The sequence below is a fragment of the Ambystoma mexicanum genome, chromosome 2q (assembly GCF_040938575.1).
Source record: "Ambystoma mexicanum isolate Mex_15411 chromosome 2q, UKY_AmexF1_1, whole genome shotgun sequence".
Lineage (NCBI taxonomy): Eukaryota > Metazoa > Chordata > Amphibia > Caudata > Ambystomatidae > Ambystoma > Ambystoma mexicanum.
The window spans coordinates 186,088,945-186,114,498 of NC_090924.1; the positions used below are offsets into that span (position 1 = coordinate 186,088,945).

The 25,554-nt window shown below is 44.0% G+C and overlaps 6 non-coding genes across 6 annotated transcripts; all 6 read right to left on the reverse strand.

Moving 5' to 3' along the window:
* Positions 1-3,252: 3,252 nt before the first annotated feature.
* Positions 3,253-3,357, reverse strand: LOC138570702 (U6 spliceosomal RNA). The gene has a single exon (XR_011303737.1). It is a non-coding gene; the product is annotated as a U6 spliceosomal RNA (small nuclear RNA).
* A 2,448-nt stretch (positions 3,358-5,805) lies between these two features.
* LOC138570703 (U6 spliceosomal RNA) lies at positions 5,806-5,910 on the reverse strand. Its single transcript, XR_011303738.1, has one exon. It is a non-coding gene; the product is annotated as a U6 spliceosomal RNA (small nuclear RNA).
* Positions 5,911-11,403: 5,493 nt separating this feature from the next.
* Positions 11,404-11,508, reverse strand: LOC138570704 (U6 spliceosomal RNA). Its single transcript, XR_011303739.1, has one exon. It is a non-coding gene; the product is annotated as a U6 spliceosomal RNA (small nuclear RNA).
* Positions 11,509-13,960: 2,452 nt separating this feature from the next.
* Positions 13,961-14,065, reverse strand: LOC138570705 (U6 spliceosomal RNA). Its single transcript, XR_011303740.1, has one exon. It is a non-coding gene; the product is annotated as a U6 spliceosomal RNA (small nuclear RNA).
* A 5,499-nt stretch (positions 14,066-19,564) lies between these two features.
* Positions 19,565-19,669, reverse strand: LOC138570706 (U6 spliceosomal RNA). Its single transcript, XR_011303741.1, has one exon. It is a non-coding gene; the product is annotated as a U6 spliceosomal RNA (small nuclear RNA).
* Positions 19,670-22,121: 2,452 nt separating this feature from the next.
* LOC138570652 (U6 spliceosomal RNA) lies at positions 22,122-22,226 on the reverse strand. The gene has a single exon (XR_011303688.1). It is a non-coding gene; the product is annotated as a U6 spliceosomal RNA (small nuclear RNA).
* Between the last annotated feature and the right edge of the window lie 3,328 nt (positions 22,227-25,554).

Consider the following 25,554-nt stretch of genomic DNA (forward strand, 5'->3'; position numbering starts at 1 on the left):
AAGGGGACGGGGCTGTTCATTCAGTCACTAGGACTCACAAGTAAAAGGCTCCTGAGGCATTAGTGTTGAATTTGGCGCAAAATGTATTGTGTTGTTGTTTAATATGTATGAATAATATTTCTGTTCTCCAAATTGCCTGCCGCTGCCCAGGCGTCAGCCCCTATGAACATACAATTTCAATCTTCATCAAAAAAGATGAATTAAAAAATAAAGACTTGCAAATTAACAAAGTTTCTGTCCCGTCATGTGCTAAAAATAGTGAATGCTTTACAAATGTACGTGTCATCCTTCAGAGCAGGGGCCAATTCAATGTTCCCATTATCATTCCAATATTAGTACATGTGTTGCTGAGCTACATAGGAATGGATCTGTTAAGAAATTAAACAAAAAGCCTGGAAAAATGTTGAAACGGGTAGGATTTGGACTAACAATAAACTGACTCACAGTCAGATGTGCTATCCCTTGACCCACTGACCCACTTATCTTTTGTGTAATCCTTTTGCTCTCAGCAGGGCTGTCCATCCAAAGTTCCCTACTTAAAGGGGCTTTCTGATTAAAAAAAAATCCCAGAGCTGTTTTTTATGGCCCACATGCCTCATATCCCGTTGCTCTCGATAAACTCACATCATCTCCCACCAATGCAAGCTGTAAAAGATGTCAAGGGCATAGCCAAGGAAACTAGACGTGGGTCGAAGGTTGAGCAATCGTTAAATCAGCAGCAAAAATAACATTGAAATCAGCCTCAGAATCTCTTAAAGGATGGCTCAACATTGGTTGCTTTCAGGGCGCAATCGGGCAGCCTCTGGTGCTGGCGCCTTAAGGCAAGCGCAAAGGGAGAGCCAACCAAACCATTGATTAGGACCTCTGAACTTTCTGCCTGTGACATAAGGACATTTGATATGGCAAATCATTGACCAAACACCATTTATATGTTGGATGGTATGAAATTAAGAGGCAAACAGCAATACATCAGCATTCTTTTTCTGCCGTATTGATCCGGTCCTAAAGGGTTTGGTTTAATGGCAATTATATTTAAAGATAAACAGATTCATGCTGCAGGGTGCTTGCAAATTGACACACCCTCCCCATCACGAAGGCTGGGTGATGCAAGCGTGAGAGCATCACGGCAGACCCATAGACACGAGAAACACTCTATTCCTCTGAGTGCATGTGGGCCCATGGCTGGATCAAGGACAAGGCAAGAACAGGAGCTGGCTTAAGCTGTCAGCACCCAGGCTGCCCCATTGCGTGCTGCAAGCAACAGATGTTGGACCATCCCTTAAGAGATTCTGAGGCTGATTTCAATGTTAACTCTGCTGCTGATTTAAGGATTGCTTAACCTTCGACCCAAGTCTAGTTTGCTTGGCTAAGCCCTGAAAATCTTTTACAGCTTGTATTGGTGGGAGATGATGTGAATTTATAAAGAGCAACGGGATATGAGGCTTGTGTGCCACAAAATGCAGGTCTATGATCTTTTATATGAAAGCCACTTTGGAAAATCCTATTGAGAGCAAAAGGATTACACAAAAGGAAAGGGGGTCAGTGGGTGAAGAGATACAATTAACTGACTCACAGTCAGATGTGCTAAGTCCAAATCCTACCCGTTTCGACATTTTGTCCAGGTTTTTCGTTTCATTTCTTAACAGATCCATTCCTATGTACCTCTGTGCTTTTAACAGAGTTTTCATTGTAAGGGAGGGATATACAGTATGCCTTAAACATTCCTGGGCAGGGAAGACTCTCTGTAAAAGCAAGAGTAGCGTACAGCTTCATAAATAATCAGCAGGACCCTCTAGACCTTCCCCAAAAAACATGAAATGATTTCTCTGCATGTATGTGCGTTGAGCAGCGCAAGTCGTTTGGTTAATGCCAGTGGTTAAATGTCACTTTCCCACAGCGCAGAATAAAATCACTTGTACAGGTCCCTTCTGCAAAAGCATTACCGCTGTAGAAAGCAGTGAAAAGGTGAGGCAGTGTGCAGTCACCCCGACCCTTCACGGCCCTGATCGGCCACGATCGGCCAAGGACCTCTCTATGAGAGCTGAGGGTGGAATTTTTCTGGACCTCGGTAACTTAGGGAGACATGGCTAAAGGGTTCCTCAATCAACGGCCCAGCCTTTGCTTTGTGGCCTGTCCGAATATTTCTGTTCTCCAAATTATGTGCCGCTGCTCGGGTGTCATTTGGTGGGATGGAATGACCTCCCAGGAATGATCCTGGCAGATGATTTGCATAGGCACACCCCTTCTCCCTCTCTCTTAGCCCTGCTTTCTGCACAGTAGCAAGTATCTGGGGAAAATATAGTGGTCGAGGTGGGGTAGCAGTAACTAGCAACTCTGAGAAAGTAAATCTGGGGAGCTTGGCGACTTGTGGGGAACAACTGCAGAGCTCAGGTACTTTGTGGCACACGGAGGAGGTCTGTGGGATTTCAGTAAATTAGAGACATGCAACCTGGTCGGGAGTGCTTCAGGTCACCTTTGTTGCATGTTCCAAGCAACTCAACAAAGCATCAACAGGCTGAGATACCAGCCACAGAGCCTCTTTCCACTTGATTAAAAGCCTAAAATCTTTTCCATGTAAAAACATAGCCCCCCCGAATACCATATTTTCTTTGTTTTTTCTCTCTCTCTCTCTCTCTCTCTCTCTCTCTCTCTCTCCCTCCCTCCTTAACCTTCCCCCTCCCGCCCGCTCTCTTTCTCCCCCCGCCCCCTCCCTCCCCCTCTCCCTCTCACAACCATTTATTTTAAGTTTTCATGCACTGTAGCACATTCTGACAACGGTATTTCACAATGGGACTCTTTGAAAGTTACAGAAATCAAAAAAGAAACCAACCAACTAAAAGCAGCCAAAGCCAGAGTACACTGCTCAGCCCCAATTAAAGATTAAGGCCTAGAAGCAAGTAAAGCTGTAGTTCAGAACAATGTTTGCAAATAGCACCTTAAAGCAGTTTACGCTGGAGTGCACAACAAGGTGGAAACTGATAAAACGGAGTTTGGTAAAATGGGATAAAAAAACAAAAGAAGCTTGCCACTTCTAAAAGTACAAGTCAAGAAATTGAAGGAGAGGGGGCTGTTCATTCAGTCAATAGGACTCACAAGTAAAAGGCTCCTGAGGCATGAGTGTTGAATTTGGCGCAAAATGTAGTGTGTTGTCGTGTAATATGTATGAACATACAATTTCAATCTTCATTAAAAAAACATGTATTAAAAAATAAAGACTTGCAAATTAAGAAAGTTTCTGTCCTGTCATGTGCCAAAAATAGTGAATGCTTTACGAATGTGCGTGTCATCCTTTAGAGCAGGGGACAATTTAATGTTCACATTATCATTCCAATATTAGTACATGTGTTGCTGAAGCAAGTGCAAAGGGAGAGTCAATCAAACCATTGATTAGGACATCTAGTCAAAGGTTTGCCATACCAAATGTCCTTATGTCAGAGGGTAGAAAGTCCAAACACCATTTAAATATCGGGTGGTATGAAATGAAGAGGGAAACAACAATGAATAAGCATTCTTTGCTGCTGTATTGATCTGGTCCTAAAGGGTTTGGTTTAATGCCAATTATATTTGAAGATATACAGATTCATGCTCCAGGGTGCTTGCAAAATGACACCCCTCCCCATCACAATGGCTGGGTGATGCAAGCCTGAGAGCATCACAATAGACCCATAGACATGAGAAAAACTCTGTACCACTGAGTGTATGTGGGCCCATGGCTGTATCAAGGACAAGGCAACAACAGGAAGTGGCTTAAGGCATCAGTGCCAGAAGCTGTCCGATTGAGCCCTGTAAGCAATAGATGTTGGACCATCCTTGAAGAGATTCTGAGGCTGATTTCAATGTTAACTTTACTGCTGATTTAAGGATTGCTGAACCTTCGACCCACGTCTAGTTTGCTCGGATAAGGCCTGGAAATCTTTTACAGCTTGTATTGGGGGGAGATGATGTGAGTTTATCAAGAGCAACGGGATATGAGGCATGTGTGCCACAAAAAGCAGGTCTAGGATTTTTTATAAGAAAGCCGCTTTAAGAAGAGAACTTTGGACAACCCTACTGAGAGCAAAAGTATTACACAAAAGGTAAGGGGGTCAGTGGGTCAACGGATAGCACATTTGACTGTGAGTCCGTCTTTTGTAAGTCCAAATACTACCTGGTTCGACATTTTCCAGGCTTTTTGTTTCATTTCTTAACAGATCCATTCCTATGTACCTCTGTGCTTTCAACAGAGTTTTCATTGTAAGGGAGGGACATACAATATGCCTTAAACATTCCTGGGCAGGGAAGACTCTATGTAAAAGAAAGAGTAGCAGACAGTTTAATAAATCATCAGCAGGACCCTCTAGATCTTCCCCAAAAAACATAACATTATTTCTCTGCATGTATGTGCGTTGAGCAGCGCAAGTCGTTTGCTTAATGCCAGTGGTTAAATGTCACTTTCCCACAGCGCAGAATAAAATCACTTGTACAGGTCCCTTCTGCAAAAGCATTACCGCTGTAGAAAGCAGTGAAAAGGTGAGGCAGTGTGCAGTCACCCCGACCCTTCACGGCCCTGATCGGCCACGATCGGCCAAGGACCTCTCTATGAGAGCTGAGGGTGGAATTTTTCTGGACCTCGGTAACTTAGGGATACATGGCTAAAGGGTTCCTCAATCAACGGCCCAGCCTTTGCTTTGTGGCCTGTCCGAATATTTCTGTTCTCCAAATTATGTGCCGCTGCTCGGGTGTCATTTGGTGGGATGGAATGACCTCCCAGGAATGATCCTGGCAGATGATTTGCATAGGCACACCCCTTCTCCCTCTCTCTTAGCCCTGCTTTCTGCACAGTAGCAAGTATCTGGGGAAAATATAGTGGTCGAGGTGGGGTAGCAGTAACTAGCAACTCTGAGAAAGTAAATCTGGGGAGCTTGGCGACTTGTGGGGAACAACTGCAGAGCTCAGGTACTTTGTGGCACACGGAGGAGGTCTGTGGGATTGCAGTAAATTAGAGACATGCAACCTGGTCGGGAGTGCTTCAGGTCACCTTTGTTGCATGTTCCAAGCAACTCAACAAAGCATCAACAGGCTGAGATACCAGCCACAGAGCCTCTTTCCACTTGATTAAAAGCCTAAAATCTTTTCCATGTAAAAACATAGCCCCCCCGAATACCATATTTTCTTTGTTTTTTCTCTCTCTCTCTCTCTCTCTCTCTCTCTCTCTCTCTCTCTCTCACCCTCCCTCCTTAACCTTCCCCCCTCCCGCCCGCTCTCTTTCTCCCCCCGCCCCCTCCCTCCCCCTCTCCCTCTCACAACCATTTATTTTAAGTTTTCATGCACTGTAGCACATTCTGGCAACGGTATTTCACAATGGGACTCTTTGAAAGTTACAGAAATCAAAAAAGAAACCAACCAACTAAAAGCAGCCAAAGCCAGAGTACACTGCTCAGCCCCAATTAAAGATTAAGGCCTAGAAGCAAGTAAAGCTGTAGTTCAGAACAATGTTTGCAAATAGCACCTTAAAGCAGTTTACGCTGGAGTGCACAACAAGGTGGAAACTGATAAAACGGAGTTTGGTAAAATGGGATAAAAAAACAAAAGAAGCGTGCCACTTCTAAAAGTACAAGTCAAGAAATTGAAGGAGAGGGGGCTGTTCATTCAGTCAATAGGACTCACAAGTAAAAGGCTCCTGAGGCATGAGTGTTGAATTTGGCGCAAAATGTATTGTGTTGTCGTGTAATATGTATGAACATACAATTTCAATCTTCATTAAAAAAACATGTATTAAAAAATAAAGACTTGCAAATTAAGAAAGTTTCTGTCCTGTCATGTGCCAAAAATAGTGAATGCTTTACGAATGTGCGTGTCATCCTTTAGAGCAGGGGACAATTTAATGTTCACATTATCATTCCAATATTAGTACATGTGTTGCTGAAGCAAGTGCAAAGGGAGAGTCAATCAAACCATTGATTAGGACATCTAGTCAAAGGTTTGCCATACCAAATGTCCTTATGTCAGAGGGTAGAAAGTCCAAACACCATTTAAATATCGGGTGGTATGAAATGAAGAGGGAAACAACAATGAATAAGCATTCTTTGCTGCTGTATTGATCTGGTCCTAAAGGGTTTGGTTTAATGCCAATTATATTTGAAGATATACAGATTCATGCTCCAGGGTGCTTGCAAAATGACACCCCTCCCCATCACAATGGCTGGGTGATGCAAGCCTGAGAGCATCACAATAGACCCATAGACATGAGAAAAACTCTGTTCCACTGAGTGTATGTGGGCCCATGGCTGTATCAAGGACAAGGCAACAACAGGAAGTGGCTTAAGGCATCAGTGCCAGAAGCTGTCCGATTGAGCCCTGTAAGCAATAGATGTTGGACCATCCTTGACGAGATTCTGAGGCTGATTTCAATGTTAACTTTACTGCTGATTTAAGGATTGCTGAACCTTCGACCCACGTCTAGTTTGCTCGGATAAGGCCTGGAAATCTTTTACAGCTTGTATTGGGGGGAGATGATGTGAGTTTATCAAGAGCAACGGGATATGAGGCATGTGTGCCACAAAAAGCAGGTCTAGGATTTTTTATAAGAAAGCCGCTTTAAGAAGAGAACTTTGGACAACCCTACTGAGAGCAAAAGTATTACACAAAAGGTAAGGGGGTCAGTGGGTCAACGGATAGCACATTTGACTGTGAGTCCGTCTTTTGTAAGTCCAAATACTACCTGGTTCGACATTTTCCAGGCTTTTTGTTTCATTTCTTAACAGATCCATTCCTATGTACCTCTGTGCTTTCAACAGAGTTTTCATTGTAAGGGAGGGACATACAATATGCCTTAAACATTCCTGGGCAGGGAAGACTCTATGTAAAAGAAAGAGTAGCAGACAGTTTAATAAATCATCAGCAGGACCCTCTAGATCTTCCCCAAAAAACATAACATTATTTCTCTGCATGTATGTGTGTTGAACAGCGCAAGTAGTTTGACATTTATCCACTGACATTAACCACTTTCCCACAGCGCAGAACAAAATCACTTGTACTGGCCCCTTCTGCAAAAGCATTACCACTGTAGAAAGCAGTGAAAAGGTGAGGCAGTGTGCAGTCACCCCCGACCCTTTACTCCCCTGATCGGCCACGATCGGCCAAGGACCTCTCTATGAGAGCTGAGGGTGGAATTTTTCTGGACCTCGGTAACTTAGGGAGGCATGGCTAAAGGGATCCTCAATCAACGGCCCAACCTTTGCTTTGTGGCCTGTCCGTATATGTCTGTTCTCCAAATTACCTGCCGCTGCCCAGGTGTCAGCTGGTAAGATGGAATGACCTGCCAGGTAGGATCCTGGCAGATGATTTGCATAGGCAAACCCCCTCTCCCTCTTTATTAGCCCTGCTTACTCCACAGTAGCAAGTATCTGGGGAAAATATAGTGGTCGAGGTGGGGTAGCAGTCACTAGCAACTTTGAGAAAGTAAATCTGGGGTGCTTTGCGACTTGTGGGGAACTACAGAGCTCAGTGCCCAGAACTTTGTGGCACAGGGAGGAGGTCTGTGGGATTTCAGTAACTTGGAGACATGCAACCTGGTTGGGAGTGCTTCAGGTCTCCTTCCTTGCATGTTCCAAGCAACTCAACAAAGCATCAACAGGCTGAGATACCAGCCACAGAGCCATTTCCACTTGATTAAAAGCCTAAAATCTTTTCCATGTAAAAACATAGCCCCCCAACCCCCGAATACCATATTTTCTTTGTTTCCTCTCTCTCTGTCTCTCTCTCTCTCTCCCTTCCTCCTTCCCTCCCTCCTTCCTCCCTCCCGCCCGCTCTCTTTCTCCCCCCGCCCCCTCCCTCCCCCTCTCCCTCTCCCTCTCACAACCATTTATTTTAAGTTTTCATGCACTGTAGCATATTCTGACAATGGTATTTCACAATGGGACTCTTTGAAGGTTACAGAAATCAAAAAAGAAATCAACCAACTAAAAGCAGCCAAATCCAGAGTACACTGCTCAGCCCCAATTAAAGATAAAGGCCTAGAAGCAAATAAAGCTGTAGTTCAGAGCGATGTTTGCAAATAGCACCTTAAAGCAGTTTACGCTGGCGTGCACAACAATGGGGAAAGTGATAATACTGAATTTGGTCGAATGGGAACCGTGCCACTTCTAAAAGTACAAGTCAAGAAATTGAAGGGGACGGGGCTGTTCATTCAGTCACTAGGACTCACAAGTAAAAGGCTCCTGAGGCATTAGTGTTGAATTTGGCGCAAAATGTATTGTGTTGTTGTTTAATATGTATGAATAATATTTCTGTTCTCCAAATTGCCTGCCGCTGCCCAGGCGTCAGCCCCTATGAACATACAATTTCAATCTTCATCAAAAAAGATGAATTAAAAAATAAAGACTTGCAAATTAACAAAGTTTCTGTCCCGTCATGTGCTAAAAATAGTGAATGCTTTACAAATGTACGTGTCATCCTTCAGAGCAGGGGCCAATTCAATGTTCCCATTATCATTCCAATATTAGTACATGTGTTGCTGAGCTACATAGGAATGGATCTGTTAAGAAATTAAACAAAAAGCCTGGAAAAATGTTGAAACGGGTAGGATTTGGACTAACAATAAACTGACTCACAGTCAGATGTGCTATCCCTTGACCCACTGACCCACTTATCTTTTGTGTAATCCTTTTGCTCTCAGCAGGGCTGTCCATCCAAAGTTCCCTACTTAAAGGGGCTTTCTGATTAAAAAAAAATCCCAGAGCTGTTTTTTATGGCCCACATGCCTCATATCCCGTTGCTCTCGATAAACTCACATCATCTCCCACCAATGCAAGCTGTAAAAGATGTCAAGGGCATAGCCAAGGAAACTAGACGTGGGTCGAAGGTTGAGCAATCGTTAAATCAGCAGCAAAAATAACATTGAAATCAGCCTCAGAATCTCTTAAAGGATGGCTCAACATTGGTTGCTTTCAGGGCGCAATCGGGCAGCCTCTGGTGCTGGCGCCTTAAGGCAAGCGCAAAGGGAGAGCCAACCAAACCATTGATTAGGACCTCTGAACTTTCTGCCTGTGACATAAGGACATTTGATATGGCAAATCATTGACCAAACACCATTTATATGTTGGATGGTATGAAATTAAGAGGCAAACAGCAATACATCAGCATTCTTTTTCTGCCGTATTGATCCGGTCCTAAAGGGTTTGGTTTAATGGCAATTATATTTAAAGATAAACAGATTCATGCTGCAGGGTGCTTGCAAATTGACACACCCTCCCCATCACGAAGGCTGGGTGATGCAAGCGTGAGAGCATCACGGCAGACCCATAGACACGAGAAACACTCTATTCCTCTGAGTGCATGTGGGCCCATGGCTGGATCAAGGACAAGGCAAGAACAGGAGCTGGCTTAAGCTGTCAGCACCCAGGCTGCCCCATTGCGTGCTGCAAGCAACAGATGTTGGACCATCCCTTAAGAGATTCTGAGGCTGATTTCAATGTTAACTCTGCTGCTGATTTAAGGATTGCTTAACCTTCGACCCAAGTCTAGTTTGCTTGGCTAAGCCCTGAAAATCTTTTACAGCTTGTATTGGTGGGAGATGATGTGAATTTATAAAGAGCAACGGGATATGAGGCTTGTGTGCCACAAAATGCAGGTCTATGATCTTTTATATGAAAGCCACTTTGGAAAATCCTATTGAGAGCAAAAGGATTACACAAAAGGAAAGGGGGTCAGTGGGTGAAGAGATACAATTAACTGACTCACAGTCAGATGTGCTAAGTCCAAATCCTACCCGTTTCGACATTTTGTCCAGGTTTTTCGTTTCATTTCTTAACAGATCCATTCCTATGTACCTCTGTGCTTTTAACAGAGTTTTCATTGTAAGGGAGGGATATACAGTATGCCTTAAACATTCCTGGGCAGGGAAGACTCTCTGTAAAAGCAAGAGTAGCGTACAGCTTCATAAATAATCAGCAGGACCCTCTAGACCTTCCCCAAAAAACATGAAATGATTTCTCTGCATGTATGTGCGTTGAGCAGCGCAAGTCGTTTGGTTAATGCCAGTGGTTAAATGTCACTTTCCCACAGCGCAGAATAAAATCACTTGTACAGGTCCCTTCTGCAAAAGCATTACCGCTGTAGAAAGCAGTGAAAAGGTGAGGCAGTGTGCAGTCACCCCGACCCTTCACGGCCCTGATCGGCCACGATCGGCCAAGGACCTCTCTATGAGAGCTGAGGGTGGAATTTTTCTGGACCTCGGTAACTTAGGGAGACATGGCTAAAGGGTTCCTCAATCAACGGCCCAGCCTTTGCTTTGTGGCCTGTCCGAATATTTCTGTTCTCCAAATTATGTGCCGCTGCTCGGGTGTCATTTGGTGGGATGGAATGACCTCCCAGGAATGATCCTGGCAGATGATTTGCATAGGCACACCCCTTCTCCCTCTCTCTTAGCCCTGCTTTCTGCACAGTAGCAAGTATCTGGGGAAAATATAGTGGTCGAGGTGGGGTAGCAGTAACTAGCAACTCTGAGAAAGTAAATCTGGGGAGCTTGGCGACTTGTGGGGAACAACTGCAGAGCTCAGGTACTTTGTGGCACACGGAGGAGGTCTGTGGGATTTCAGTAAATTAGAGACATGCAACCTGGTCGGGAGTGCTTCAGGTCACCTTTGTTGCATGTTCCAAGCAACTCAACAAAGCATCAACAGGCTGAGATACCAGCCACAGAGCCTCTTTCCACTTGATTAAAAGCCTAAAATCTTTTCCATGTAAAAACATAGCCCCCCCGAATACCATATTTTCTTTGTTTTTTCTCTCTCTCTCTCTCTCTCTCTCTCTCTCTCTCTCTCTCTCCCTCCCTCCTTAACCTTCCCCCTCCCGCCCGCTCTCTTTCTCCCCCCGCCCCCTCCCTCCCCCTCTCCCTCTCACAACCATTTATTTTAAGTTTTCATGCACTGTAGCACATTCTGACAACGGTATTTCACAATGGGACTCTTTGAAAGTTACAGAAATCAAAAAAGAAACCAACCAACTAAAAGCAGCCAAAGCCAGAGTACACTGCTCAGCCCCAATTAAAGATTAAGGCCTAGAAGCAAGTAAAGCTGTAGTTCAGAACAATGTTTGCAAATAGCACCTTAAAGCAGTTTACGCTGGAGTGCACAACAAGGTGGAAACTGATAAAACGGAGTTTGGTAAAATGGGATAAAAAAACAAAAGAAGCTTGCCACTTCTAAAAGTACAAGTCAAGAAATTGAAGGAGAGGGGGCTGTTCATTCAGTCAATAGGACTCACAAGTAAAAGGCTCCTGAGGCATGAGTGTTGAATTTGGCGCAAAATGTAGTGTGTTGTCGTGTAATATGTATGAACATACAATTTCAATCTTCATTAAAAAAACATGTATTAAAAAATAAAGACTTGCAAATTAAGAAAGTTTCTGTCCTGTCATGTGCCAAAAATAGTGAATGCTTTACGAATGTGCGTGTCATCCTTTAGAGCAGGGGACAATTTAATGTTCACATTATCATTCCAATATTAGTACATGTGTTGCTGAAGCAAGTGCAAAGGGAGAGTCAATCAAACCATTGATTAGGACATCTAGTCAAAGGTTTGCCATACCAAATGTCCTTATGTCAGAGGGTAGAAAGTCCAAACACCATTTAAATATCGGGTGGTATGAAATGAAGAGGGAAACAACAATGAATAAGCATTCTTTGCTGCTGTATTGATCTGGTCCTAAAGGGTTTGGTTTAATGCCAATTATATTTGAAGATATACAGATTCATGCTCCAGGGTGCTTGCAAAATGACACCCCTCCCCATCACAATGGCTGGGTGATGCAAGCCTGAGAGCATCACAATAGACCCATAGACATGAGAAAAACTCTGTACCACTGAGTGTATGTGGGCCCATGGCTGTATCAAGGACAAGGCAACAACAGGAAGTGGCTTAAGGCATCAGTGCCAGAAGCTGTCCGATTGAGCCCTGTAAGCAATAGATGTTGGACCATCCTTGAAGAGATTCTGAGGCTGATTTCAATGTTAACTTTACTGCTGATTTAAGGATTGCTGAACCTTCGACCCACGTCTAGTTTGCTCGGATAAGGCCTGGAAATCTTTTACAGCTTGTATTGGGGGGAGATGATGTGAGTTTATCAAGAGCAACGGGATATGAGGCATGTGTGCCACAAAAAGCAGGTCTAGGATTTTTTATAAGAAAGCCGCTTTAAGAAGAGAACTTTGGACAACCCTACTGAGAGCAAAAGTATTACACAAAAGGTAAGGGGGTCAGTGGGTCAACGGATAGCACATTTGACTGTGAGTCCGTCTTTTGTAAGTCCAAATACTACCTGGTTCGACATTTTCCAGGCTTTTTGTTTCATTTCTTAACAGATCCATTCCTATGTACCTCTGTGCTTTCAACAGAGTTTTCATTGTAAGGGAGGGACATACAATATGCCTTAAACATTCCTGGGCAGGGAAGACTCTATGTAAAAGAAAGAGTAGCAGACAGTTTAATAAATCATCAGCAGGACCCTCTAGATCTTCCCCAAAAAACATAACATTATTTCTCTGCATGTATGTGCGTTGAGCAGCGCAAGTCGTTTGCTTAATGCCAGTGGTTAAATGTCACTTTCCCACAGCGCAGAATAAAATCACTTGTACAGGTCCCTTCTGCAAAAGCATTACCGCTGTAGAAAGCAGTGAAAAGGTGAGGCAGTGTGCAGTCACCCCGACCCTTCACGGCCCTGATCGGCCACGATCGGCCAAGGACCTCTCTATGAGAGCTGAGGGTGGAATTTTTCTGGACCTCGGTAACTTAGGGATACATGGCTAAAGGGTTCCTCAATCAACGGCCCAGCCTTTGCTTTGTGGCCTGTCCGAATATTTCTGTTCTCCAAATTATGTGCCGCTGCTCGGGTGTCATTTGGTGGGATGGAATGACCTCCCAGGAATGATCCTGGCAGATGATTTGCATAGGCACACCCCTTCTCCCTCTCTCTTAGCCCTGCTTTCTGCACAGTAGCAAGTATCTGGGGAAAATATAGTGGTCGAGGTGGGGTAGCAGTAACTAGCAACTCTGAGAAAGTAAATCTGGGGAGCTTGGCGACTTGTGGGGAACAACTGCAGAGCTCAGGTACTTTGTGGCACACGGAGGAGGTCTGTGGGATTGCAGTAAATTAGAGACATGCAACCTGGTCGGGAGTGCTTCAGGTCACCTTTGTTGCATGTTCCAAGCAACTCAACAAAGCATCAACAGGCTGAGATACCAGCCACAGAGCCTCTTTCCACTTGATTAAAAGCCTAAAATCTTTTCCATGTAAAAACATAGCCCCCCCGAATACCATATTTTCTTTGTTTTTTCTCTCTCTCTCTCTCTCTCTCTCTCTCTCTCTCTCTCTCTCTCTCTCACCCTCCCTCCTTAACCTTCCCCCCTCCCGCCCGCTCTCTTTCTCCCCCCGCCCCCTCCCTCCCCCTCTCCCTCTCACAACCATTTATTTTAAGTTTTCATGCACTGTAGCACATTCTGGCAACGGTATTTCACAATGGGACTCTTTGAAAGTTACAGAAATCAAAAAAGAAACCAACCAACTAAAAGCAGCCAAAGCCAGAGTACACTGCTCAGCCCCAATTAAAGATTAAGGCCTAGAAGCAAGTAAAGCTGTAGTTCAGAACAATGTTTGCAAATAGCACCTTAAAGCAGTTTACGCTGGAGTGCACAACAAGGTGGAAACTGATAAAACGGAGTTTGGTAAAATGGGATAAAAAAACAAAAGAAGCGTGCCACTTCTAAAAGTACAAGTCAAGAAATTGAAGGAGAGGGGGCTGTTCATTCAGTCAATAGGACTCACAAGTAAAAGGCTCCTGAGGCATGAGTGTTGAATTTGGCGCAAAATGTATTGTGTTGTCGTGTAATATGTATGAACATACAATTTCAATCTTCATTAAAAAAACATGTATTAAAAAATAAAGACTTGCAAATTAAGAAAGTTTCTGTCCTGTCATGTGCCAAAAATAGTGAATGCTTTACGAATGTGCGTGTCATCCTTTAGAGCAGGGGACAATTTAATGTTCACATTATCATTCCAATATTAGTACATGTGTTGCTGAAGCAAGTGCAAAGGGAGAGTCAATCAAACCATTGATTAGGACATCTAGTCAAAGGTTTGCCATACCAAATGTCCTTATGTCAGAGGGTAGAAAGTCCAAACACCATTTAAATATCGGGTGGTATGAAATGAAGAGGGAAACAACAATGAATAAGCATTCTTTGCTGCTGTATTGATCTGGTCCTAAAGGGTTTGGTTTAATGCCAATTATATTTGAAGATATACAGATTCATGCTCCAGGGTGCTTGCAAAATGACACCCCTCCCCATCACAATGGCTGGGTGATGCAAGCCTGAGAGCATCACAATAGACCCATAGACATGAGAAAAACTCTGTACCACTGAGTGTATGTGGGCCCATGGCTGTATCAAGGACAAGGCAACAACAGGAAGTGGCTTAAGGCATCAGTGCCAGAAGCTGTCCGATTGAGCCCTGTAAGCAATAGATGTTGGACCATCCTTGACGAGATTCTGAGGCTGATTTCAATGTTAACTTTACTGCTGATTTAAGGATTGCTGAACCTTCGACCCACGTCTAGTTTGCTCGGATAAGGCCTGGAAATCTTTTACAGCTTGTATTGGGGGGAGATGATGTGAGTTTATCAAGAGCAACGGGATATGAGGCATGTGTGCCACAAAAAGCAGGTCTAGGATTTTTTATAAGAAAGCCGCTTTAAGAAGAGAACTTTGGACAACCCTACTGAGAGCAAAAGTATTACACAAAAGGTAAGGGGGTCAGTGGGTCAACGGATAGCACATTTGACTGTGAGTCCGTCTTTTGTAAGTCCAAATACTACCTGGTTCGACATTTTCCAGGCTTTTTGTTTCATTTCTTAACAGATCCATTCCTATGTACCTCTGTGCTTTCAACAGAGTTTTCATTGTAAGGGAGGGACATACAATATGCCTTAAACATTCCTGGGCAGGGAAGACTCTATGTAAAAGAAAGAGTAGCAGACAGTTTAATAAATCATCAGCAGGACCCTCTAGATCTTCCCCAAAAAACATAACATTATTTCTCTGCATGTATGTGTGTTGAACAGCGCAAGTAGTTTGACATTTATCCACTGACATTAACCACTTTCCCACAGCGCAGAACAAAATCACTTGTACTGGCCCCTTCTGCAAAAGCATTACCACTGTAGAAAGCAGTGAAAAGGTGAGGCAGTGTGCAGTCACCCCCGACCCTTTACTCCCCTGATCGGCCACGATCGGCCAAGGACCTCTCTATGAGAGCTGAGGGTGGAATTTTTCTGGACCTCGGTAACTTAGGGAGGCATGGCTAAAGGGATCCTCAATCAACGGCCCAACCTTTGCTTTGTGGCCTGTCCGTATATGTCTGTTCTCCAAATTACCTGCCGCTGCCCAGGTGTCAGCTGGTAAGATGGAATGACCTGCCAGGTAGGATCCTGGCAGATGATTTGCATAGGCAAACCCCCTCTCCCTCTTTATTAGCCCTGCTTACTCCACAGTAGCAAGTATCTGGGGAAAATATAGTGGTCGAGGTGGGGTAGCAGTCACTAGCAACTTTGAGAAAGTAAATCTGGGGTGCTTTGCGACTTGTGGGGAACTACAGAGCTCAGTGCCCAGAACTTTGTGGCACAGGGAGGAGGTCTGTGGGATTTCAGTAACTTGGAGACATGCAACCTGGTTGGGAGTGCTTCAGGTCTCCTTCCTTGCATGTTCCAAGCAACTCAACAAAGCATCAACAGGCTGAGATACCAGCCACAGAGCCATTTCCACTTGATTAAAAGCCTAAAATCTTTTCCATGTAAAAACATAGCCCCCCAACCCCCGAATACCATATTTTCTTTGTTTCCTCTCTCTCTGTCTCTCTCTCTCTCTCCCTTCCTCCTTCCCTCCCTCCTTCCTCCCTCCCGCCCGCTCTCTTTCTCCCCCCGCCCCCTCCCTCCCCCTCTCCCTCTCCCTCTCCCTCTCCCTCTCACAACCATTTATTTTAAGTTTTCATGCACTGTAGCATATTCTGACAATGGTATTTCACAATGGGACTCTTTGAAGGTTACAGAAATCAAAAAAGAAATCAACCAACTAAAAGCAGCCAAATCCAGAGTACACTGCTCAGCCCCAATTAAAGATAAAGGCCTAGAAGCAAATAAAGCTGTAGTTCAGAGTGATGTTTGCAAATAGCACCTTAAAGCAGTTTACGCTGGCGTGCACAACAATGGGGAAAGTGATAATACTGAATTTGGTCGAATGGGAACCGTGCCACTTCTAAAAGTACAAGTCAAGAAATTGAAGGGGACGGGGCTGTTCATTCAGTCACTAGGACTCACAAGTAAAAGGCTCCTGAGGCATTAGTGTTGAATTTGGCGCAAAATGTATTGTGTTGTTGTTTAATATGTATGAATAATATTTCTGTTCTCCAAATTGCCTGCCGCTGCCCAGGCGTCAGCCCCTATGAACATACAATTTCAATCTTCATCAAAAAAGATGAATTAAAAAATAAAGACTTGCAAATTAACAAAGTTTCTGTCCCGTCATGTGCTAAAAATAGTGAATGCTTTACAAATGTACGTGTCATCCTTCAGAGCAGGGGCCAATTCAATGTTCCCATTATCATTCCAATATTAGTACATGTGTTGCTGAGCTACATAGGAATGGATCTGTTAAGAAATTAAACAAAAAGCCTGGAAAAATGTTGAAACGGGTAGGATTTGGACTAACAATAAACTGACTCACAGTCAGATGTGCTATCCCTTGACCCACTGACCCACTTATCTTTTGTGTAATCCTTTTGCTCTCAGCAGGGCTGTCCATCCAAAGTTCCCTACTTAAAGGGGCTTTCTGATTAAAAAAAAATCCCAGAGCTGTTTTTTATGGCCCACATGCCTCATATCCCGTTGCTCTCGATAAACTCACATCATCTCCCACCAATGCAAGCTGTAAAAGATGTCAAGGGCATAGCCAAGGAAACTAGACGTGGGTCGAAGGTTGAGCAATCGTTAAATCAGCAGCAAAAATAACATTGAAATCAGCCTCAGAATCTCTTAAAGGATGGCTCAACATTGGTTGCTTTCAGGGCGCAATCGGGCAGCCTCTGGTGCTGGCGCCTTAAGGCAAGCGCAAAGGGAGAGCCAACCAAACCATTGATTAGGACCTCTGAACTTTCTGCCTGTGACATAAGGACATTTGATATGGCAAATCATTGACCAAACACCATTTATATGTTGGATGGTATGAAATTAAGAGGCAAACAGCAATACATCAGCATTCTTTTTCTGCCGTATTGATCCGGTCCTAAAGGGTTTGGTTTAATGGCAATTATATTTAAAGATAAACAGATTCATGCTGCAGGGTGCTTGCAAATTGACACACCCTCCCCATCACGAAGGCTGGGTGATGCAAGCGTGAGAGCATCACGGCAGACCCATAGACACGAGAAACACTCTATTCCTCTGAGTGCATGTGGGCCCATGGCTGGATCAAGGACAAGGCAAGAACAGGAGCTGGCTTAAGCTGTCAGCACCCAGGCTGCCCCATTGCGTGCTGCAAGCAACAGATGTTGGACCATCCCTTAAGAGATTCTGAGGCTGATTTCAATGTTAACTCTGCTGCTGATTTAAGGATTGCTTAACCTTCGACCCAAGTCTAGTTTGCTTGGCTAAGCCCTGAAAATCTTTTACAGCTTGTATTGGTGGGAGATGATGTGAATTTATAAAGAGCAACGGGATATGAGGCTTGTGTGCCACAAAATGCAGGTCTATGATCTTTTATATGAAAGCCACTTTGGAAAATCCTATTGAGAGCAAAAGGATTACACAAAAGGAAAGGGGGTCAGTGGGTGAAGAGATACAATTAACTGACTCACAGTCAGATGTGCTAAGTCCAAATCCTACCCGTTTCGACATTTTGTCCAGGTTTTTCGTTTCATTTCTTAACAGATCCATTCCTATGTACCTCTGTGCTTTTAACAGAGTTTTCATTGTAAGGGAGGGATATACAGTATGCCTTAAACATTCCTGGGCAGGGAAGACTCTCTGTAAAAGCAAGAGTAGCGTACAGCTTCATAAATAATCAGCAGGACCCTCTAGACCTTCCCCAAAAAACATGAAATGATTTCTCTGCATGTATGTGCGTTGAGCAGCGCAAGTCGTTTGGTTAATGCCAGTGGTTAAATGTCACTTTCCCACAGCGCAGAATAAAATCACTTGTACAGGTCCCTTCTGCAAAAGCATTACCGCTGTAGAAAGCAGTGAAAAGGTGAGGCAGTGTGCAGTCACCCCGACCCTTCACGGCCCTGATCGGCCACGATCGGCCAAGGACCTCTCTATGAGAGCTGAGGGTGGAATTTTTCTGGACCTCGGTAACTTAGGGAGACATGGCTAAAGGGTTCCTCAATCAACGGCCCAGCCTTTGCTTTGTGGCCTGTCCGAATATTTCTGTTCTCCAAATTATGTGCCGCTGCTCGGGTGTCATTTGGTGGGATGGAATGACCTCCCAGGAATGATCCTGGCAGATGATTTGCATAGGCACACCCCTTCTCCCTCTCTCTTAGCCCTGCTTTCTGCACAGTAGCAAGTATCTGGGGAAAATATAGTGGTCGAGGTGGGGTAGCAGTAACTAGCAACTCTGAGAAAGTAAATCTGGGGAGCTTGGCGACTTGTGGGGAACAACTGCAGAGCTCAGGTACTTTGTGGCACACGGAGGAGGTCTGTGGGATTTCAGTAAATTAGAGACATGCAACCTGGTCGGGAGTGCTTCAGGTCACCTTTGTTGCATGTTCCAAGCAACTCAACAAAGCATCAACAGGCTGAGATACCAGCCACAGAGCCTCTTTCCACTTGATTAAAAGCCTAAAATCTTTTCCATGTAAAAACATAGCCCCCCCGAATACCATATTTTCTTTGTTTTTTCTCTCTCTCTCTCTCTCTCTCTCTCTCTCTCTCTCCCTCCCTCCTTAACCTTCCCCCTCCCGCCCGCTCTCTTTCTCCCCCCGCCCCCTCCCTCCCCCTCTCCCTCTCACAACCATTTATTTTAAGTTTTCATGCACTGTAGCACATTCTGACAACGGTATTTCACAATGGGACTCTTTGAAAGTTACAGAAATCAAAAAAGAAACCAACCAACTAAAAGCAGCCAAAGCCAGAGTACACTGCTCAGCCCCAATTAAAGATTAAGGCCTAGAAGCAAGTAAAGCTGTAGTTCAGAACAATGTTTGCAAATAGCACCTTAAAGCAGTTTACGCTGGAGTGCACAACAAGGTGGAAACTGATAAAACGGAGTTTGGTAAAATGGGATAAAAAAACAAAAGAAGCTTGCCACTTCTAAAAGTACAAGTCAAGAAATTGAAGGAGAGGGGGCTGTTCATTCAGTCAATAGGACTCACAAGTAAAAGGCTCCTGAGGCATGAGTGTTGAATTTGGCGCAAAATGTAGTGTGTTGTCGTGTAATATGTATGAACATACAATTTCAATCTTCATTAAAAAAACATGTATTAAAAAATAAAGACTTGCAAATTAAGAAAGTTTCTGTCCTGTCATGTGCCAAAAATAGTGAATGCTTTACGAATGTGCGTGTCATCCTTTAGAGCAGGGGACAATTTAATGTTCACATTATCATTCCAATATTAGTACATGTGTTGCTGAAGCAAGTGCAAAGGGAGAGTCAATCAAACCATTGATTAGGACATCTAGTCAAAGGTTTGCCATACCAAATGTCCTTATGTCAGAGGGTAGAAAGTCCAAACACCATTTAAATATCGGGTGGTATGAAATGAAGAGGGAAACAACAATGAATAAGCATTCTTTGCTGCTGTATTGATCTGGTCCTAAAGGGTTTGGTTTAATGCCAATTATATTTGAAGATATACAGATTCATGCTCCAGGGTGCTTGCAAAATGACACCCCTCCCCATCACAATGGCTGGGTGATGCAAGCCTGAGAGCATCACAATAGACCCATAGACATGAGAAAAACTCTGTACCACTGAGTGTATGTGGGCCCATGGCTGTATCAAGGACAAGGCAACAACAGGAAGTGGCTTAAGGCATCAGTGCCAGAAGCTGTCCGATTGAGCCCTGTAAGCAATAGATGTTGGACCATCCTTGAAGAGATTCTGAGGCTGATTTCAATGTTAACTTTACTGCTGATTTAAGGATTGCTGAACCTTCGACCCACGTCTAGTTTGCTCGGATAAGGCCTGGAAATCTTTTACAGCTTGTATTGGGGGGAGATGATGTGAGTTTATCAAGAGCAACGGGATATGAGGCATGTGTGCCACAAAAAGCAGGTCTAGGATTTTTTATAAGAAAGCCGCTTTAAGAAGAGAACTTTGGACAACCCTACTGAGAGCAAAAGTATTACACAAAAGGTAAGGGGGTCAGTGGGTCAACGGATAGCACATTTGACTGTGAGTCCGTCTTTTGTAAGTCCAAATACTACCTGGTTCGACATTTTCCAGGCTTTTTGTTTCATTTCTTAACAGATCCATTCCTATGTACCTCTGTGCTTTCAACAGAGTTTTCATTGTAAGGGAGGGACATACAATATGCCTTAAACATTCCTGGGCAGGGAAGACTCTATGTAAAAGAAAGAGTAGCAGACAGTTTAATAAATCATCAGCAGGACCCTCTAGATCTTCCCCAAAAAACATAACATTATTTCTCTGCATGTATGTGCGTTGAGCAGCGCAAGTCGTTTGCTTAATGCCAGTGGTTAAATGTCACTTTCCCACAGCGCAGAATAAAATCACTTGTACAGGTCCCTTCTGCAAAAGCATTACCGCTGTAGAAAGCAGTGAAAAGGTGAGGCAGTGTGCAGTCACCCCGACCCTTCACGGCCCTGATCGGCCACGATCGGCCAAGGACCTCTCTATGAGAGCTGAGGGTGGAATTTTTCTGGACCTCGGTAACTTAGGGATACATGGCTAAAGGGTTCCTCAATCAACGGCCCAGCCTTTGCTTTGTGGCCTGTCCGAATATTTCTGTTCTCCAAATTATGTGCCGCTGCTCGGGTGTCATTTGGTGGGATGGAATGACCTCCCAGGAATGATCCTGGCAGATGATTTGCATAGGCACACCCCTTCTCCCTCTCTCTTAGCCCTGCTTTCTGCACAGTAGCAAGTATCTGGGGAAAATATAGTGGTCGAGGTGGGGTAGCAGTAACTAGCAACTCTGAGAAAGTAAATCTGGGGAGCTTGGCGACTTGTGGGGAACAACTGCAGAGCTCAGGTACTTTGTGGCACACGGAGGAGGTCTGTGGGATTGCAGTAAATTAGAGACATGCAACCTGGTCGGGAGTGCTTCAGGTCACCTTTGTTGCATGTTCCAAGCAACTCAACAAAGCATCAACAGGCTGAGATACCAGCCACAGAGCCTCTTTCCACTTGATTAAAAGCCTAAAATCTTTTCCATGTAAAAACATAGCCCCCCCGAATACCATATTTTCTTTGTTTTTTCTCTCTCTCTCTCTCTCTCTCTCTCTCTCTCTCTCTCTCTCTCTCTCACCCTCCCTCCTTAACCTTCCCCCCTCCCGCCCGCTCTCTTTCTCCCCCCGCCCCCTCCCTCCCCCTCTCCCTCTCACAACCATTTATTTTAAGTTTTCATGCACTGTAGCACATTCTGGCAACGGTATTTCACAATGGGACTCTTTGAAAGTTACAGAAATCAAAAAAGAAACCAACCAACTAAAAGCAGCCAAAGCCAGAGTACACTGCTCAGCCCCAATTAAAGATTAAGGCCTAGAAGCAAGTAAAGCTGTAGTTCAGAACAATGTTTGCAAATAGCACCTTAAAGCAGTTTACGCTGGAGTGCACAACAAGGTGGAAACTGATAAAACGGAGTTTGGTAAAATGGGATAAAAAAACAAAAGAAGCGTGCCACTTCTAAAAGTACAAGTCAAGAAATTGAAGGAGAGGGGGCTGTTCATTCAGTCAATAGGACTCACAAGTAAAAGGCTCCTGAGGCATGAGTGTTGAATTTGGCGCAAAATGTATTGTGTTGTCGTGTAATATGTATGAACATACAATTTCAATCTTCATTAAAAAAACATGTATTAAAAAATAAAGACTTGCAAATTAAGAAAGTTTCTGTCCTGTCATGTGCCAAAAATAGTGAATGCTTTACTAATGTGCGTGTCATCCTTTAGAGCAGGGGACAATTTAATGTTCACATTATCATTCCAATATTAGTACATGTGTTGCTGAAGCAAGTGCAAAGGGAGAGTCAATCAAACCATTGATTAGGACATCTAGTCAAAGGTTTGCCATACCAAATGTCCTTATGTCAGAGGGTAGAAAGTCCAAACACCATTTAAATATCGGGTGGTATGAAATGAAGAGGGAAACAACAATGAATAAGCATTCTTTGCTGCTGTATTGATCTGGTCCTAAAGGGTTTGGTTTAATGCCAATTATATTTGAAGATATACAGATTCATGCTCCACGGTGCTTGCAAAATGACACCCCTCCCCATCACAATGGCTGGGTGATGCAAGCCTGAGAGCATCACAATAGACCCATAGACATGAGAAAAACTCTGTACCACTGAGTGTATGTGGGCCCATGGCTGTATCAAGGACAAGGCAACAACAGGAAGTGGCTTAAGGCATCAGTGCCAGAAGCTGTCCGATTGAGCCCTGTAAGCAATAGATGTTGGACCATCCTTGACGAGATTCTGAGGCTGATTTCAATGTTAACTTTACTGCTGATTTAAGGATTGCTGAACCTTCGACCCACGTCTAGTTTGCTCGGATAAGGCCTGGAAATCTTTTACAGCTTGTATTGGGGGGAGATGATGTGAGTTTATCAAGAGCAACGGGATATGAGGCATGTGTGCCACAAAAAGCAGGTCTAGGATTTTTTATAAGAAAGCCGCTTTAAGAAGAGAACTTTGGACAACCCTACTGAGAGCAAAAGTATTACACAAAAGGTAAGGGGGTCAGTGGGTCAACGGATAGCACATTTGACTGTGAGTCCGTCTTTTGTAAGTCCAAATACTACCTGGTTCGACATTTTCCAGGCTTTTTGTTTCATTTCTTAACAGATCCATTCCTATGTACCTCTGTGCTTTCAACAGAGTTTTCATTGTAAGGGAGGGACATACAATATGCCTTAAACATTCCTGGGCAGGGAAGACTCTATGTAAAAGAAAGAGTAGCAGACAGTTTAATAAATCATCATCAGGACCCTCTAGATCTTCCCCAAAAAACATAACATTATTTCTCTGCATGTATGTGTGTTGAACAGCGCAAGTAGTTTGACATTTATCCACTGACATTAACCACTTTCCCACAGCGCAGAACAAAATCACTTGTACTGGCCCCTTCTGCAAAAGCATTACCACTGTAGAAAGCAGTGAAAAGGTGAGGCAGTGTGCAGTCACCCCCGACCCTTTACTCCCCTGATCGGCCACGATCGGCCAAGGACCTCTCTATGAGAGCTGAGGGTGGAATTTTTCTGGACCTCGGTAACTTAGGGAGGCATGGCTAAAGGGATCCTCAATCAACGGCCCAACCTTTGCTTTGTGGCCTGTCCGTATATGTCTGTTCTCCAAATTACCTGCCGCTGCCCAGGTGTCAGCTGGTAAGATGGAATGACCTGCCAGGTAGGATCCTGGCAGATGATTTGCATAGGCAAACCCCCTCTCCCTCTTTATTAGCCCTGCTTACTCCACAGTAGCAAGTATCTGGGGAAAATATAGTGGTCGAGGTGGGGTAGCAGTCACTAGCAACTTTGAGAAAGTAAATCTGGGGTGCTTTGCGACTTGTGGGGAACTACAGAGCTCAGTGCCCAGAACTTTGTGGCACAGGGAGGAGGTCTGTGGGATTTCAGTAACTTGGAGACATGCAACCTGGTTGGGAGTGCTTCAGGTCTCCTTCCTTGCATGTTCCAAGCAACTCAACAAAGCATCAACAGGCTGAGATACCAGCCACAGAGCCATTTCCACTTGATTAAAAGCCTAAAATCTTTTCCATGTAAAAACATAGCCCCCCAACCCCCGAATACCATATTTTCTTTGTTTCCTCTCTCTCTGTCTCTCTCTCTCTCTCCCTTCCTCCTTCCCTCCCTCCTTCCTCCCTCCCGCCCGCTCTCTTTCTCCCCCCGCCCCCTCCCTCCCCCTCTCCCTCTCCCTCTCACAACCATTTATTTTAAGTTTTCATGCACTGTAGCATATTCTGACAATGGTATTTCACAATGGGACTCTTTGAAGGTTACAGAAATCAAAAAAGAAATCAACCAACTAAAAGCAGCCAAATCCAGAGTACACTGCTCAGCCCCAATTAAAGATAAAGGCCTAGAAGCAAATAAAGCTGTAGTTCAGAGTGATGTTTGCAAATAGCACCTTAAAGCAGTTTACGCTGGCGTGCACAACAATGGGGAAAGTGATAATACTGAATTTGGTCGAATGGGAACCGTGCCACTTCTAAAAGTACAAGTCAAGAAATTGAAGGGGACGGGGCTGTTCATTCAGTCACTAGGACTCACAAGTAAAAGGCTCCTGAGGCATTAGTGTTGAATTTGGCGCAAAATGTATTGTGTTGTTGTTTAATATGTATGAATAATATTTCTGTTCTCCAAATTGCCTGCCGCTGCCCAGGCGTCAGCCCCTATGAACATACAATTTCAATCTTCATCAAAAAAGATGAATTAAAAAATAAAGACTTGCAAATTAACAAAGTTTCTGTCCCGTCATGTGCTAAAAATAGTGAATGCTTTACAAATGTACGTGTCATCCTTCAGAGCAGGGGCCAATTCAATGTTCCCATTATCATTCCAATATTAGTACATGTGTTGCTGAGCTACATAGGAATGGATCTGTTAAGAAATTAAACAAAAAGCCTGGAAAAATGTTGAAACGGGTAGGATTTGGACTAACAATAAACTGACTCACAGTCAGATGTGCTATCCCTTGACCCACTGACCCACTTATCTTTTGTGTAATCCTTTTGCTCTCAGCAGGGCTGTCCATCCAAAGTTCCCTACTTAAAGGGGCTTTCTGATTAAAAAAAAATCCCAGAGCTGTTTTTTATGGCCCACATGCCTCATATCCCGTTGCTCTCGATAAACTCACATCATCTCCCACCAATGCAAGCTGTAAAAGATGTCAAGGGCATAGCCAAGGAAACTAGACGTGGGTCGAAGGTTGAGCAATCGTTAAATCAGCAGCAAAAATAACATTGAAATCAGCCTCAGAATCTCTTAAAGGATGGCTCAACATTGGTTGCTTTCAGGGCGCAATCGGGCAGCCTCTGGTGCTGGCGCCTTAAGGCAAGCGCAAAGGGAGAGCCAACCAAACCATTGATTAGGACCTCTGAACTTTCTGCCTGTGACATAAGGACATTTGATATGGCAAATCATTGACCAAACACCATTTATATGTTGGATGGTATGAAATTAAGAGGCAAACAGCAATACATCAGCATTCTTTTTCTGCCGTATTGATCCGGTCCTAAAGGGTTTGGTTTAATGGCAATTATATTTAAAGATAAACAGATTCATGCTGCAGGGTGCTTGCAAATTGACACACCCTCCCCATCA